At 39.9% G+C, this 17115-nt stretch overlaps 1 protein-coding gene across 5 annotated transcripts in view; it reads left to right on the top strand.

The window, feature by feature from the left end:
• The window catches only part of DIP2B (DIP2 acetate--CoA ligase B (putative)), a 193883-nt gene that overhangs the window by 51671 nt on the left and 125097 nt on the right, over nt 1-17115 (top strand). The gene's annotated exons all lie outside the window — the stretch shown is intronic.

The following is a 17115-nucleotide window of genomic DNA, read 5'->3' on the forward strand; positions in this document are numbered from 1 at the left end:
ACAGTAGTGTTTACGAGACCAAGCATATTCCATGAGGCAAAATGGATCCCAGCTGTGACTTACACTTCAATACAGAGATGGGCTACATGCCTGCTACAAGCACATTTCAAAACTTGTCTGCAAACAACAACTTCAAGACATCTGGCAAGAGATTAATTTCATTCCTGTTAGTCCTCTGAGAAGAGATGAAAAGAGGGAGAGTGAAGAGTGGAAAGAGAAGATAAAAGGTGGATTGAAGAGAGAAAAGAGGGTGGTACTTCTGACCATTAGCTTTGTCTCTGCCCATTGCCAAAATGCAGCCCTCAACAGTTTAGCCCTGAGGAAATAGGACCCTCAGTGGAGGGTCCTGGACAGTCAACATAATATGCATTACAATGGACCTCATACAGAGAACAGGAGGTAATCAGATATGTATAGGTAGATGTAGGAACAGCAGGATTTGATCTAGGAGATGCAAACAAGCTATAGATCACATGACGTGTGAAAGTGCTAGCGGCCAGTTACTGATTTAGGCTTACGTGTTTCCAAGAAATAATTGAAATATTAACTTGAAAGTTTCGTTATCTTTTCTGAAATCCTGGTGGAAGACTTGGGTACCAGACAGTGAAGAGAAGATATGTACATATTTTCAATAATTCTGGGGATCTAGAAGACATTAGTTTGAAACTAAAATGTGCTTAAAATATGCACATGTGTTATAAACCACCCAGAAACTGCTTTTGCACTATGGAGCAGTATATAAATCAAAACAACAGCTTTTTTATTTTTGCTGCATTTTTCATTACTTCCCCAAAGTAATAAAACATGTTAAGTCAGGATTACATAATTGAGTTCGATATTGCATGTGTTGGAGCCACTGGGGCTAAATCGGCTATTGCCATTCATTTGCTTTAGAAAATGGGTTAGAGGGAGTGAGATTAAATTGTCATCAAAAACTGAAGGATAAGATGTTCATCTGACCAATGCCAGTAATTCACTCTGCAGTAGTAGTTTTGCAGGTCCCAGTTTCAAATATGACTTTTGTTTGCTTTGGTAGGCACTGCTTATGGCTTTCAGTTTGGTTTTTGCCTAGTTTGCTTGAGGAGTTGTGCATCACTATGTATCTTTTAATAGTGGTACTTTGTGTGATGCAGTGGATAGAGTAATGGGTTAGAACTTCAGGAGACCTAGGTTTGAATTCCCATTCAGCCACAGACACTCAGTGAGGGATGGCAATGGTTAAACTACTCCTAAAATATTCGCGAATGCTTTCACGGCTGGGATCTAATGGTTGTTGTGGGTTTTTCGGGCTCTTTGGCCGTGTTCTGAAGGTTGTTCTTCCTGACGTTTCACCAGTCTCTGTGGCCGGCATCTTCAGAGAGCACAGAGTGCTGTCCTCTGAAGATGCCGGCCACAGAGACTGGCGAAACGTCAGGAAGAACAACCTTCAGAACACGGCCAAAGAGCCCGAAAAACCCACAACAACCATTACTCCTAAAATACTTTATTTGCCTTGAAAATCCTATAAGGGCCCCTGTAAGTGGGTTCTAACTTGATAGCACGTAACCCCAGGTAGAGACAAAAGTGTTGTAATTAATTCTGGATCATTGCTCTGATCCACATTATATAGCAGTTCAGTGAATACCATGGAATTGCCTGTTCAAATTAAAGATTTGGAAAGAGAAGGGCCCATGAACATGTATTTTCCTGGGGTCCACATTATCATGCAGTTGTAGAAAGTCATAGTGTGAGCACAGATCTCTTTTCTTCACAAAGGTAAGACATGGAGGAGAAAAACATCTAAGGGCATAGTCCTACTCTTGTCAGAAAGTGGAGTGAGTTCATATTTTTGTATATGTGTGTTGAGTGTGATGGAATGACCACTTTGGTGCAGTGAATAGAGTAACAGACTAGGACTCGGGAGACTTGGGCACAAATCCCTGCTCAGCCATTGAAACTTTGGGATTTCTTCACTTACCTTGAAAGCCCTGCCAAAGTTGTTTTAAGTCTATTCCAACTAGTCAGCACATAACAATAGCAACATACAAAGATAGAATAAGTGTATCCATATGTGTTTGGTGTTTTGAACTATTAATATGTATTGTTTTAGGACTACCTTAACAAAAGATCTTCATTGACTGATAAATAAACTATTAATCAATCAATCAATCAATCAATCAATCAGTTAATTATACTGCTTCCCATTAGTGCCGAAGCACTACTCTGAGTGGCTTGCAACAATAGATAACAGAAACAAGAAAAAACTAGAACTATTTAAAACCAGCATAACAACTAATCAAAAAAACCAGATGGTGCTAAAGCAATAGAGCAGAAAAGTGATAGGCAAAAGGTGGTCAGCTAGGGTTGGTGTGGAAAGCTTTCCTGAAAAGCCATGGCTTCATTTGCCTCCTGAATTTCCATAGGGAGGGGGCCAGGTGAAGCTCCTACGGAAGTTGATTCCACAAGGTTGGAGCCACTGCAAAGAAGGCCCTACTTTTAGTAGATGACTTACAGGTCTCTATCAGGTGGCCACCCGAAGGAGCCTCACCTGTGATGTAGAGAGAATTGCAGTAGTTGATCAAGAGATGGCCAATACCTACCCCAAGGGCATGAGGGAGCTGTCGTCTAGGTAGGGGCAGAGTTGGATGATTTACCTAAATTGATTAAAGGCTGATCTGGACGCAGCGCGGTCTGGGACTCTTCAGAAAGAGCTGGGTCCAAAAGAATGTCAAATTTGGTCCCTAAACAAGAGGGCAGTGCCATCCAACCTAGAGACAATACCCCCAACCTTTCAGATTCCCCCCAGAACAAAAGGTCAATCTTGTCTGGGTTCAGTTTCGATCTGTTAGCCTGGTCCATTCCAATCAGGAAGCCAGGCAGCACTCAAGCGTCTGGACAATAAATTTGCAATTTGTGTTTAAAGCTGGGTATCAGGTTATTGGGTTACATTTCCCATCATATTGTTACTGAGATTGATGTTTGCAATAAAATACTACTTTAAGATCTTCACCTGCCACATAAATTGATGTGCAAAACTTGCTGTCCCCCCCCAAAAAAACCCAAAACAAACAAACCCACAGCTTTTCTTAAATTGAAGCCATTCCTTGGTAGACTTTGTCTTTTTCTTTCTGTTACCTTTCACTCACATCAAATCTCAGGAAACTGTTAAATAGGACCACCCTGGACTCTTCCCTTTTCCGTAAATCAGCACAGTTAAGATATCAGGGTAGATAATTAGCAGAAGTGGCTCCTTTTAGGAGATATTTGAATATTTTCTGTGAATTAAAAATGGGTTGCATGCCACAAGAGGAAATCATTACAGTGGTGCCTCGACTTATGACTGTACAGTGGTGCCTCGCATTACGATGTTAATTCGTTCCAGCAAAATTGCTGTAGAACGAAAACGTCGTAAAGCGAGATTAAAAAGCCCATAGAAACGCATTAAAATGCGTTTAATGTGTCCCAATGGGCTGGAAACTCACCGTCCAGCGAAGATCCTCCATAGGGCGGCCATTTTCGCTGCCTGTGCAGCGAGGAATCTGTCCCAGAAAACAGTGGGGGGCCATTTTGTTTACCTGGTGGCCATTTTGAAACCGCCAATCAGCTGTTAGAAAATGATCGTTTTGCGAAGAATCGGTTCCCGAAGCAGGGAACCGATCATCTCAAAGCGAAATTCCCCCATAGGAAACATCGTAAAGCGATCGCAAAAGCGATAGCAAAATGTTCGTCGTAATGCGATTTCGTCATTAAATGGAGCGATCGTAAAGCGAGGCACCACTGTAATCAGTTCCAGATGATGGATGTAATTAAAAATGGTCGTAAGTTGAAGCACCATTTCCCATAGGAATGCATTGAAGTGCAATTAATTCGTTCTGGCCGAAGAAAAAAATTACTGCAAGACTCATTGGAAACACGATTAATCCTTTCTGGTTGGGGGGGGGGAAGAAAAGCAATCAAGTGTGCAAGACCTATTGGAAATGCACAGAAAACAAATGGAGCAGATCGGAAATGCACAGAGAACAAAGGGAAAAGCAAGGGAAACATGTGGGACCCATCAGAAATGGGAAAGAAAGCCCAAAGCAGCCAAACTCCGCAAGACTCACCGGAAATGGGGGGAAGCTAACAAACAAACCCCCAAGACCCATCAAAAATGGGGAAACCCCCCAAAAGCAACCAAACCCCCAAAACCCATCAGAAATGGGGGGAAGCGAAAAAATAAACAATGCCCCAAGACCCATCAGAAATGGGAAACTCCCCCAAAAAGAAACCAAACCCCCAAGACCTATCGAAAATGGGGGAAAAAACCCAAAAAACAAAGAACCCCCAAGACCCATCACAGCACAGAAAAGTAACACCCCTGCTCAAAACCACGCTACAAAAACACCCAGAACAATTTTTTAAAAGCAGAAAACAGCACCTTACTTTACAAGGCAGCCCAAAGCCTCCCTGCAGACAGACAGAGAGACAGACAGACACAGACACAGACACAGACACAGACACAGACACACACACACACACACACACACACACACACACACACACACACACACACATGCACACAGAGAGAAGCAGAAGGGGGCAGTCCCAAGCCTCCTCTGATGCACACTCTCTAACTGCAGGGACAAAAGAGCTACAAAGAAGCAGCCTCATCGCCACCTACAGTTAGAAATTTGAATTTCCCACCTTTTTCCCCTGCCTTTTTCTGTTCGTAAGTGGAAGCTCCAAAGCAAAAAGCAAAAAAGCGTGCTGCTTATATACCACCCCATAGCGCTTCAAGCACTCTCCGGGCGGTTTACAATTTAATTACGCAGACTACACATTGCCCCCCCAGCGAGCTGGGTACTCATTTACCGACCTCGGAAGGATGGAAGGCTGAGTCAACCTTGAGCCGGCTACCTGGGATTTGAACCCCAGGTCGTGAGCACAGTTTTAGCTGCAGTACAGCGTTTTAACCACTGCGCCATGAGGCTCCAGTTGCAAGTAGAAGCAAAATTTTGTGGCCGGAGCTGGTTGTAACTCAAAATGGTCATAAGTAGGGTGTTCATAAGTCGAAACACCACTGTATAGGATTTCAATCTCTATTGATAGTTGTACAGAAGAGGACTGATATTGCTCTTCAGTTTTTTTGTAATATGAGCATTACATACTCACACTACTCTTTGTAGAGATGCAGTAAAGTAGAAGCCCTCAGCTGCTGTGATGAAGAAAGTGTTTGTCCTGCATCTTACTGTGAGACCAGATGGCTCTCTTCAGCATTATTAAGAAGCAATGTTTATTCTGTTTGCAAAGGAACAATTTATTTAAAGCCAGCTATTAAAATCTATGGCAGCTGAATCAAGAATGTCTTCATTACTGATAATGTATTTTGCCTTATGGAACTAGTGGACAGTTTGTTCTCTGCAAATTGACAAATCAGAAATGGATTATGCATCTGATGGCTAAAATGGGCTTGATTTTTACTGGATTTGAAGCAGCATAATGCATTGGCATGTATCAAACTACCGTTGATAAACTGTTCAGTGTATTGTTGTTAATGTAATTCATTTACATCCCACTTCTAAGAATACAAATCTTTCAAAGTTAAAAGTGAAATTAAGTACAGTAATACAATTATAGTATGACAGGGTTGAAATGTAGGGTTGGGAATAGTCTAGATCAGTGGTCCCCAACCTTGGGCCTCCAGATGTTCTTGGACTTCAACTCCCAGAAATTCTGGCCAGCAGAGGTGCTGGTGAAGGCTTGTGGGAGTTGTATTCCAAGAACATCTGGAGGCCCAAGGTTGGGGACCGCTGGTCTAGATGGAGTAGACTGATACTAGGTTTCATGGAGCAGGGACCTTGCTCATACAAACCCATAATAGGTTAAATTATGTGTAAGGAAAATCCACAGACTGTTCAGTGCAAGTGCATACCAATAGAGACCCACTGGAGTTAGTTGCAAGTGGAAATGAAAAGTCTTGATATATCTCAGTATAAAGCTAGGTGCTTTTGTCAATGTATGCATATCTGATGTGCCTAGTGAAGGGTTCCTTATCTCCTGACAAGCTGATAGAAGAGGAGAAAGATTACAGTGCCTGGATAGGAAAAGAAATGGTGTTAAACAGATGCATAAAGCATGGATAGGAAACATTATTGGGCTGCTAATCCTACCAGGCCTAACCATGCAGGGCTGAAAAATGTTGGGTGTTGTAGTGGCAGTCTGGCCTACAGGAGTTTTATTATAGTGATAAGATTTAATTAAAAAAAAAAAACCTTTTCAGAGTACATTTTCACAGCTTTTTTTCCTGAGTGCCACTGGAGTTCAGCGGGGTTTTCAGTATATTTGGCCTATATTTTGTGACTCTTGTCATGCAAAGCACACATTGAAATAATGAAGGATTTAGCTTGCCTTCTTTTTTTTTACTGCAGTGCGTGCAGTAGTATAACATTTCCTGCCCATTATCTCGATCTTAGCTGCTGTTTTAAGAGTCTACCAAGAACCACAGTGCCTGCTGCATACTGACATGTACCATTTAAACATAATGCTTCTGAAACTTTGAGAAGCTAGCTTTGGAAAAGGGAAAGCCCTTCCTGCCATGATCCTTTTTTTTTTTTTTGTAATGAACATTGTAGCTGGTAGAATACAATGGCTTTGGCAGATTAGCCGTGTTGGTTACATGCCAGTATGGTTTCCTTAGCAATGAAATTCCTCAAGCAGTGGTTGCTGATGTAAACATAACTGAAAGCTTCGCACACTCTGCGCTGCATTTGGGCTGGGAATCCATGTTGTTTAAAACGCATTTGTGGTGTTCATTTCAAGGCAGGCTGGAACATGTTGTTGCTTTTTCTCTCTTGTGAAGTAAGGGAACTAGCCAGACCCATTCTTATCACTAGGAGACTTTTTGTTAACATCAGTGTGATGTGTATTGCACTCCCCACTTGGTGTTCTTATCTCCCGTGTGAGGTCACAACACTGTTCTAGCTGTGTCAGGGTTGGTGTTCAAGTAGCTTAGTCAGAATATTTACAAGTTCACTTGGTTATGTACCTTGGCTTGGATGTTCTGGGAAGTTAGCCCTTTGCTGTCACATATTTAAATAGCTGAAGTTGGGTATATTTGTGCTATTTTAATTTTTTCCCCTTCTCACCCTTATCAGAAGAAAGGCAACCTATAAATAAAACAAAGAAATGAATAAATATTATGAGCTTTGCCAATTTCTCATCCTTTGGCATTTTAAATTCTTCTTGCATCTCAAGGAAAAAAATAGATAATAGACTCAAAACTGTCTCTGAGGTTACAATTCTGCCTTTTGCATCTGGAAAAGTTTTAGCTGAACACGTTGGATAGATATTAATCTCTGTTGGAAATAGTAAAAAAAAAACACACACACACACACAAAAACCCAAATAAAGTGAGGCTGAACCACAAGCACAAAGGAAACTGGTGCTTTTGAGGTATAATTTAGTGAATAATGCCCAGTATGTTTCAGCTTGGGGGTCTTCTTCACAGGCACCAAAGCAAATTAGATCTATTCTATTTTTTTTTAAAAAAACATGAATGGAAGTAATAACATGAATATCCAATTTGTAAATAGGTGCAAATGTTATTATATTTCTCTGTGGGAAAGTGCAATGGGAAGATAGTCAAATTGGTTGTGACAGAAGGAACCTAACTTATTCTATAAGCAATATAGTGTATTAATGTACAGCTGATAGCGCCTCAGCTGATAACAAACAATAACAAAGCCAATACTGTCATCCTGCAGTATTTATTTGTCAAGAAATAGCAACCTGCTAGGAAGATATGTCTGTGTTATCTTCCTGAATTAATTGGCAGCATGCTGTATAATGATGTGATGCCCCCTTACCTGCCTTTCCCTTCTGCTGTCACAGCCATATATATATAAATAAAATTGCTGCGCCTGTGATTCTCAAGGATCAATAATTTTCCTGTATGGAAAGATGTATTTGTTTCAATGATTTTTAAAATAATGTATGGACATACTTGATTTAATTGTTTTAAACCCACAATTATAGAGGGGTTTAACATCCAGTTGGGTGTGTGGTAGAAATGGCAATGGGGTCTATACTTATCAAAGTTCCCTACCTCTGATTTCAACCTACAGCCCCATACTTGGAATATCGTATCCTCGTGTATAGATCTCTTAGGCCATTATGATTTAAAATAATACATCAAGAACAACTTTTATTAGCTCTGTGACAGTACTATGATTCTATATTCTAAAGTATAAGATAAATAGTAACTAGTAAAATGCTTACTATTGTTTAGACTTATTTTTAAAATTCCTTTCTAAAATTATATTCATTCTTAAACTTATTCTGTATATACTTTCCTTCACTAATAATCAGTTCAAAACACATCCAGACTTGATACTTTAAAGAACTACAGAACAGCTATAAGAAGCCCACTTAAGTGTGTATGATGAATACCCCCATCTTAACACTAGAGATGGGGGTATTTGTATTCGTATACGAATATCCTCCCACAGGTGGAGATAATGACGGTCTACTCATGATTACGCCACTGCTGTGAACTGCATGGAGCCTTCCTGTTGCACCGTTTCTTGTGATGGATTAGCCACTCTGCGACCTGGCAGAGAGGCTCGTCATCCCATGGGGCCGGACCCTCATTATCTCCACCTGTGGGGGGATATTCGTATATGAATACAAATGGCCCCATCTCTATTCAACACTAACATGTTCATCAATTTCACTCGATTTATTCTGTGTGTTTTGGGCCATCAAGTTGCATCTGATTTATAACAACATTGATAAGAGTTTTCATGGCTAAGTGAGATATTTAAGGAGTTGTTCCTAGTTTTATGGCTGGCTTGACAGCTCAGTGAGTCCGGTGAAACCAGAGGTTGGGGATTCAATCCCAGAAGAACCAACCTTTGTAGCCTTGGGCAAGCTGCGCAATCCTAGGATGCCCCAAGAAGAAGGGAATGGTCAGAACATCTGAGTACTCTTTGCCCAGAAAACCCTGGAAATGGTTTTCATAAGTTAGAAATGACTTGATGACACACAGTCGTTATTATCTACCACTTTCACTTACTGCCCTCTGAATTTCCATGGCCAAGCAAGAATTTGACCCTAAGTCTCCTGAGCCCTAGTCTGTCACTCTATCCATTCTACCACACTGGGTATTAATCCACTAGCTGGGACTAAAATTGGATTTAGCACTAAATTGCCAATTTACTGAACTTTTCAAGTCTTTGATGTTGTAGTAATTACTGGCTAGTTGCATGGCGAAAGCTAGATTATTATATGACTAAAACTCCTGTTAATTATTTTATTAAAAATTTCCAGCTCTCTCATTCTGTATTTTCCTTTACTTCTCTCAAATGCCTGTCTTAATCAAAAGAAACCAGTGTGTCAGGATTACTTAGAGGGGAGCATCAGGTGACTGTCTTGTTTCTGAGCTGTCTCTGTTTTGTCTTGAAATGCTACAGCAGTCCAAGATGGAGTTTTAATTTAATTAGCCTGTCTAATTTTGCACCAGCAAAGTGGGGTTAGTACTGTTAGTACTTTTTTCCTTTATATATTCAGAATGTATAAAGTGTTGCTTTAAAATGAAATGCTATTGGAATTCAGTTCACTTCAAAAAACATCCTGGAAAGTATTGGATTTCATATGCTGTCATTTCCATTGATAGGCATTCTTAATAGTTAAATATAATTATTTGATTAAAAAAAGGAGAGAAATAACATGTTTACTACTAAGCTTGGGGAACAGAATTCCTACTAGAACATGATGCATTTTAGCATCTGTAACCTGGGGCTACTGACGCTTTTCTGATTTATATATATTTTCCCAACATGAATTATTATAGTGACCCATTGCACTTGTGCTATTGGTAAATTTACTGAATGCTGCCAGCTGTTTTCCCTGCAAACTACCTCTACCAGGTGCTCAGATGTTGGAAATGTTACTGTTTCATTGTTGTTAAGAGTTTGTTTTCACTTTTTGGTGCTATTTGACTATTGTTTTACTTCCAACAACCTTTATTAAACTCAGCAGTTCTGTGTCCCTAGTTGAAAGGTGAGAGATGACAATTTATTTAATAGTTAGAGAAACAAAATAGTTACATACTTGGATCCCAACGTTCTGTATCCCCCCCCCATGTGTGTTCAAAGATAAAGGCTGAAATCCTGTTGGCCAGTTATGTAAACAGCATAATTTTTGGAAGTGACTTGCCATAGGTTAAGAAATCTCCATAGACATTTTATTTTGCGTACCGATGTGTATGACTCAATGTGGAACCAATAATCCCTGTGGACATTTTCTAACTGATTGCATTTCATATCTAAAAGTGTTTGTATAACTGCACCACAGGATTTCAGCCACAATGAATGTGTGTGTGGTTTTAATGGTTTGAACAACTCCCATAACCCAGACGTTTTGCCTTGCCTCTTTATACCTATCCCCATGGTGGTATTGTCTTCAAATGCTTTGTGGTACACAGGGATGTGAAGTCATGGACCCCTTCCCTTTTCCTATTATTTTCTTTGCGATAAGACAGTGAGAAACAGGAAAAAGGAGAGTTCCTGTTTTTCTTTCCCTTGTGCCTTCTTCACATTTCTGGCCATGCATTGTTTGTTCAACTGCTTACCATTCTGCACATCCAGTCTTCTGAGCTTCGAACTCAGCAGGGTTGACCTTGTTAGTACTGTATCTGGATGCAAGACTGCCAGAGAATACTAAGGATCTCTAGGTAGAAAGGATTCTACTGGAAACCCTGGAGGGTGGCTGCTAGTCACAGTGCGTAATGCTGGGGTCAGGGGACGTAAAAGGATGGAAGCATTTGAAATGTGGTTTGTGTGTGTGTTTGCAGGATGCTGTGTATAGAGCAAGTAGCCCACAAAGATGCATTAAAACAAATGAAGAAAGATCATTTGTTTTAATATAACACTTAAAATGCAGAAAGCTAAAACATTTCATTCACATAACAATCAGTGATGTATATAGTTTGCCACAGCTGATCATTCAGGGTAAAATAAACAAAAGAATAAGTGCAGGAAGATGAATAACTTATTGGCTGGAGAACATCTAATACTGATATGGATGCAGCACAGCATCATTGTTTTACAGCTAAAGTCAGGATGCAGCTAAAGTCAGGATAGCCATAACAATGCCTATAGGAGAGGAAAAAGAAGAATGCAGAATATAATGTAGAACAAATTTAGTATCTTAGTATTTAGTATAATTGCTTCTCTTAAAAGCTGACATGTTAAAGGCCAACATAGTAGATTGCACTAGAGTAGGCCCATTGAATCAATAGGGATTTGGTGTATTAACTCCTCTTTAAACTCTATTAATTCAAATGGGCCTACTTTAACTGTAAAGTACTTAGCATACTATTTGTACACCTATTTGAATCAGTGGAACTTGAAGGCAAATTGGCTCACAAAATCCCTGTTGATTCAGTTGGCCCACGTTTGTGCAATTCACCATGCAAAGCAACAGGAATTTGGCTAATGTGTGTTTTTCAAATGAAAAATCATCTCCTGTGTCCCTGAACAGGAGACATGGAGAAATTGAAAAACCGAAACAAAATTCAAAGTGCATAAGGTAGGCTTGGGCGCTAGGCTGAAAACAACAGAATGAAATTCAACAGGGATAAGTGCAAAGTACTGAGCCTAGGAAAAAGAAACCAAGCACATAGTTACAAAATGGGGGATACAAGGGAATTACTCAGTAATTCCACAAGTGAGAAGGATCTTGGAATTCCTGTAGATCACAAGCTGAATATGAGCCAGCAGTGTGATGTGGCCACAAATAAGGCAAATGCTATTTTAGGCAGCATTAACAGTATAATCTACAAATCCCATGAGGTGCTAGTTCCCCTCTATTTGCCACTGTTTAGGCCTCATCTTGAGTACGGTGTCTCCTTTTGGACACTACACTTCAAGAAAGATGCTGACAAATTGGAACAAGTTCAGAGGAGGGCAACAAAGTTTATCAGGGAACTGGAAACCAAGACCTATGAGGAAAGACTGAAAGGACTGGGCATGTTGAGCCTTGAGAAAAGAAGACCGAGGGGGATAACACTTTTCAAATACTTGAAAGGCTGTCATTCAGAATATGTTCTCAATCATCCCCGTATGCAGGATACGCAACAATGGTCTCAAGTTACAGGAAGCCAAATTTCAAATTTCCCAGTTGTTAGAGCAATACGCCAATGGAATGAATTACCTTGGGAGGTGGTAAGTGCTCCAACACTGGAGGCATTCGAGAGAAAACTGGACAGCCATCTGTCAGGTCTGCTTTGATTTGGATTCTTGCCTTGAGCAGGGGGTTGGACTCTATAGCCTTATAGGTCCATTCCAACTCAATTCTTCTATGACTTAGCTATGCTTATAAAGCAGTTTGATATCTTATGTATAAACATGCCTACTTGGGGATCTGAAGAACCGTTTTAGTTTTGTAAGAGGTATTAAAATAACACAGATCTCTGTTGTTAATATTATAGGCCCTGGAGCCTGAAGCAGGGATTGATAGAAATGAACAAAATACTGTATGTTACTCAGCTATGTCTTTGTGAATCTTTCTGCAGTTCAATTATAATTCTCCCAAGTGAAGGACTGATATGTACAGGTGGTTGGGTATAGATATGCAGTGTAGAAGATGAATTTGGGAACTCCATCCAGTTCTGTCTTTCCAAAGGAATTAGTAGAAATTGCTTTCTATCTGAAAATCAGTCTAATAGGAGGGGGTTGAAGAATGAACAACGGTGTAGAAATAGTTAATGTTAAATCGTCTTAACAGAAGTTTTAAACCTTTTTCACCCAACTTTTACCCGTGTATTCAACCTGACTCTAGTAGTATGCTTGTTCTGCATGGATCCTAACCCTCACAATTCCTCTTCCAGCATCATTTCTGGAGCAACAAGTACAAGTTTTATTTATTATGTAGTCCCACCACACTTGACAGTTACTTGTTAAAACGTTTAAGAGTAACATTTTAGAGTAACAACCTTGCCCCTTGTTACTGCCCCCCCATCAGTAACATGTAATGCCACTTTTAGCGCATTGCTTTCAAATTTTGTGTTTATGTGTACGTTTGCTTTCTGGTTAGGCATCGATTTGCAGGCAGTCACCAAAGCCAAAATGTGAGAGGGTTGTCAGAAGTGATTGTTAACTCAGTCGTATGTCCGAAAGGTTCACCAGGCTGGGACCAGACATTCTTAAATGAGAATCCTTGAATGAGAACTAACTTAGCCTTTTTGTAAAGGAAAGTACATTTGGATGACTCCTTCCTACTTTGTTCTTTTGGGCTGGTTTAGTTGATCCTTAGAGCATGAGTAATCCAATTTTGACTTCCTCTGTAGAACAATATCTGCTGCTAATCTTGAGCTATTAATGCACGTGGTAGATTTTTTTTTAAAAAAAAAACTTCACATTTTAATGATAGGTTTCTGGCCTACACAAAATCTATGTCACTGTAGACTACACAAATCACCTTGCTTGTTGTGAGAGAACATTATTTAAAATGCTTTGTAGTTGAATACCACCTTTCAGAGTCTATTGATGTACCTCAGCAAAAGCTACTTCTGTTTTCTCCAAACATGGCAATATTGGTTGTGCTGCTTTTGTCACTAGTTTACAGTGATTAGACTGTTATTGGCAGCATTTTTAATCTGGCTTGTATTGGCTAATCTAGAACAAATTTTACTCATTAGTGATCTTGTTTCCATAGAGACAAGAACTTAAGCACCTGGTGGTAAAATATTTTTCTCAACAAACTTAGTAGTGTAATAACTCTTTTAAATATCTTACTAGAGTAAACTGTACAATAACCATATTCTCAAAGGCTTTCATAGCCGGGATCTGATGGTTGTAGGTTTTTTGGGCTGTCTGGCCATGTTATTGAGGTCTATTCCTAATGTTTCACCAGTCTCTGTGGCTGGCATCTTCTGAGAACAGGAGTCAGAATTCTGTCTGTGCTCTGGTGCAGTTTGTGGGATAGTTGAGTATTTAGGAAGAAGGACCTCAAGAACATGGCCAGACAGCCCAAAAAAGCCTACAACAACCATGTACAATTATATATATATATATATTTTATATATATATTTTCTTAGCAATTTTCTACCCACCTGGATTTATATAGTGCATAAATTCTGTCTGGTGCTGTGGGAGAAGTAATATTCTGTGTTTTACCATCATCTTGTTAATTGAGGAGTTCTTGCACAACTTAGTACTGCTTTCTTGGAGGCAGGGTTTCCAATATACAGTACATGAAGAAGTAGTAGTATACATATCTAAATCAGGTGCTGAAATGCAGTGGCCTAAATCCTCTTATGTAGTTATGCTATGTAGCACAGAAGGTGTAACTTTTGGAGACAGATAACCCTGAGTTTTAAAAAAATCACATGCTGAGTTATATGGCATAGTGTGCAACTGGTAACATCTACAATGATTTCTTAACCTGGAATAATTCACCTTGAAAAGTTATGCTATCTGCATAGGTGTACGAGAGGGTTTGGGGCACTTTCTTGATGTGTGAACTGAACTGCAGTGTAAAGTTTTCAAGTGGACCATGCCTTTTCTGTCTGGCTTCATAGACGGAACTTGCTCTTGTTGTGGAGCTAGGGCTATCTGAGAGTCCTCTTGTTGATACAGTTTTATTGAATTTGGGAAGAGGTTGGGAATTCTTTCCATTTGGTGAAGCATGGTCACGTTGGGTGTATTTCCTAAGATTGGGAACCTTTTTTGAATTGCTGGGTTACGGGAGCATGAACAATTTTGAAGTTTGCTGCAGACTTTTAAACATTTATTTTGCTGGCAATCACACCATCTTAAAGTGTTACAAGATAGGGTTGGAATTCTTTTGGAGAGTTTTTTTTCATTGAAACCCCCTTTGGTCATCTTTCTGTCCCCATTTGTTTGTTTTTCTCTCTTGACAAGCATGTGCAGTTAGTGATTAAGTTACCTGTAGTGTACTGCAGCAACCCTTTCACGATGGACAACTTGTGGGAAGGAATTTGGGCTCCCCCAGGGAAGGAAATACAGTTTTGCTTTGATTGCTTCATAGAAATTATAGTATAGCATGTGTTTCTAAGTGTTCTGTGTTTGACTTATTACAGCTGATTTGCTTCTATTTATTTCCACACTAGTTTAAAAGACATTGCAAAACAGGAGATGTTTTAAATGTTTGTTTCATCTTTCAGTTTGGTCCCGTATGGTTTCTTTGTCTCACCTGTCCCAAAACTGAGGAGAGGCATTTTGAGATGAAGTTGGAACAATGCCCTTGAGTTACCCATTTAAGTGATACAGTTTCCTGCAGTCTTCAAGATTACTGTTCTGCAACACCAGGTCAGAGTGGGGTGAATCAAGGACAAGACATTTGCTGAAACCTTGGAATGGTCTTTCTGGATTAACGTAGTATGGTGAACAGTTGAAACTGGCCTAATTTCTTATGCTGGAAGAGGCTGCAGTGGGCCCTTGTAATTTAGGCTTACAGGGAAATAAATTTGTTGTCTAATCTAGTTTTAATGTTTGGAGCTGACAGCTTTGTGGAAAAAAAATAATAAAATCTGATTTGGAATGTTTAAACTTGTTTTATTACAATTTCTTGTTTCTTCTTCATATTATTCTTTGCTCCGTCATTATGTAGACAGTTAAGTGAGTGATTTCATAAGGTTAGCCTGAAGGCACATAGCCCTTGCTTGGATTTTTTTTAATGTACTTGTTTGTTTAATAGACTTTTCAACACATATAATGCAGAATCTTTGGTCTTAGGTGAGAATTACGAGATCCTTAAATGGAGACTTGGGAAGAAACATTCTTCTTTCTCCCTCCTTCCATGTTCATGCTTTTTCTTGTTTTGACTGGCAGTCAGCTGTATGTTAATTGGAGCCTATTTCTGGCAGACCTAGAAGAAAATACTGTAAATTTGCTTTTTTTGGCTGTGGTTCCAAAAACTGGTAAACTAGTTATAGAGCCAGTCTCTGGCTTCCTCTTCATTTGAATGATCTGAATGTATTCATCATACACATCTTTTTTCTTCACGTTCTGGTGAGCAAGAGATCTCTGATAGAGTTCCCTTCTCATTTTTTTTAAGAATGCTGAGGGCAGGGTTGAGAGAGCGAGCTGTGCTGAACATTTGCCAAACTTAGCTATTCTTTCTTTGACTAATTTTTACCTTCCTGTTGAAAAACCCCAAGTTCTGACACATCTAGTCTAATGTTTCAGAAACATGGCTTACTAAATGGATTTGACTTTGCAACCGGTTTTGCTTGTGTAGCTCCTCCTGACGCTTCAACATCTTGTGTTTCTTTCCATTGCAGCACCCTTTTCCCCCAAGCTGCTGCCTTGCAGATGTTTGGGGTTAGGACTCCCATCCCCATACACCCGGCAAGCATAGACCATGCCAACAGGGACAATGAATGTTGCAGCTGAACTTGCGAGCTCCAGATTGGGGAAAGTTGCATTGCAGACATGATGACAGATACAGGTGGATTGCACTGAGTATGCTTAGAATGGATCCCCCAGGCGAAATCAAAATGCCTGATGCTGGCTAAGGTCAAGAGGAGAGATTACATCTTCATGGAGCGTAGTTATGTTTATCCTGCTTTCTCTGCTTTCCTCTTTAAAACTTCCCAGCTAGACATGTGGTTGATGCTTTTATTTTACTGTTAAGACAATGGAGTCAGGAAGCTTGAGCTGCTGGTGATGGTGAGTTATTGGGAAATATGAGGTGTTGGCAACATTGAAGTCATTAGCCTGAAGTTCTCAAAACTTATGAATCAGGACGGCAAACTGGGTTTTCCTGTTTGGAAAACAGCATGAGATCTCAAAGAGAAAAATTGCTTTTTCTGCTCTCCTGAGCTGAGTCTGCAATCAACTACACAGCTTTAATATTGGAAAAATTGCTGCCAGATCACTGCTCGTGGTCTCAGTCTGGTGACAGGACTGCCAGTGGTGATCTTCTGATATTAAAGGCTCCTCCTGCCCCAGTCAAACTACCAAGGTTCCCGGGGGCTTCCCGAGGAGCACCTTGAAGTCTTGAAGGGGCAGGATAGGGAATTTTTAATTAAATTAAATTAGAGAGTTCCATTGCTGGAAGATGATATCATCTAGCTTACACAGTGTAAATTTATGCCAGCAAGGTTTCAGCCGTTGTGTCCTTGAGAGGTTT

Source organism: Pogona vitticeps, chromosome 2 (assembly GCF_051106095.1).
Source record: "Pogona vitticeps strain Pit_001003342236 chromosome 2, PviZW2.1, whole genome shotgun sequence".
NCBI classification, from domain to species: Eukaryota; Metazoa; Chordata; class Lepidosauria; order Squamata; family Agamidae; genus Pogona; species Pogona vitticeps.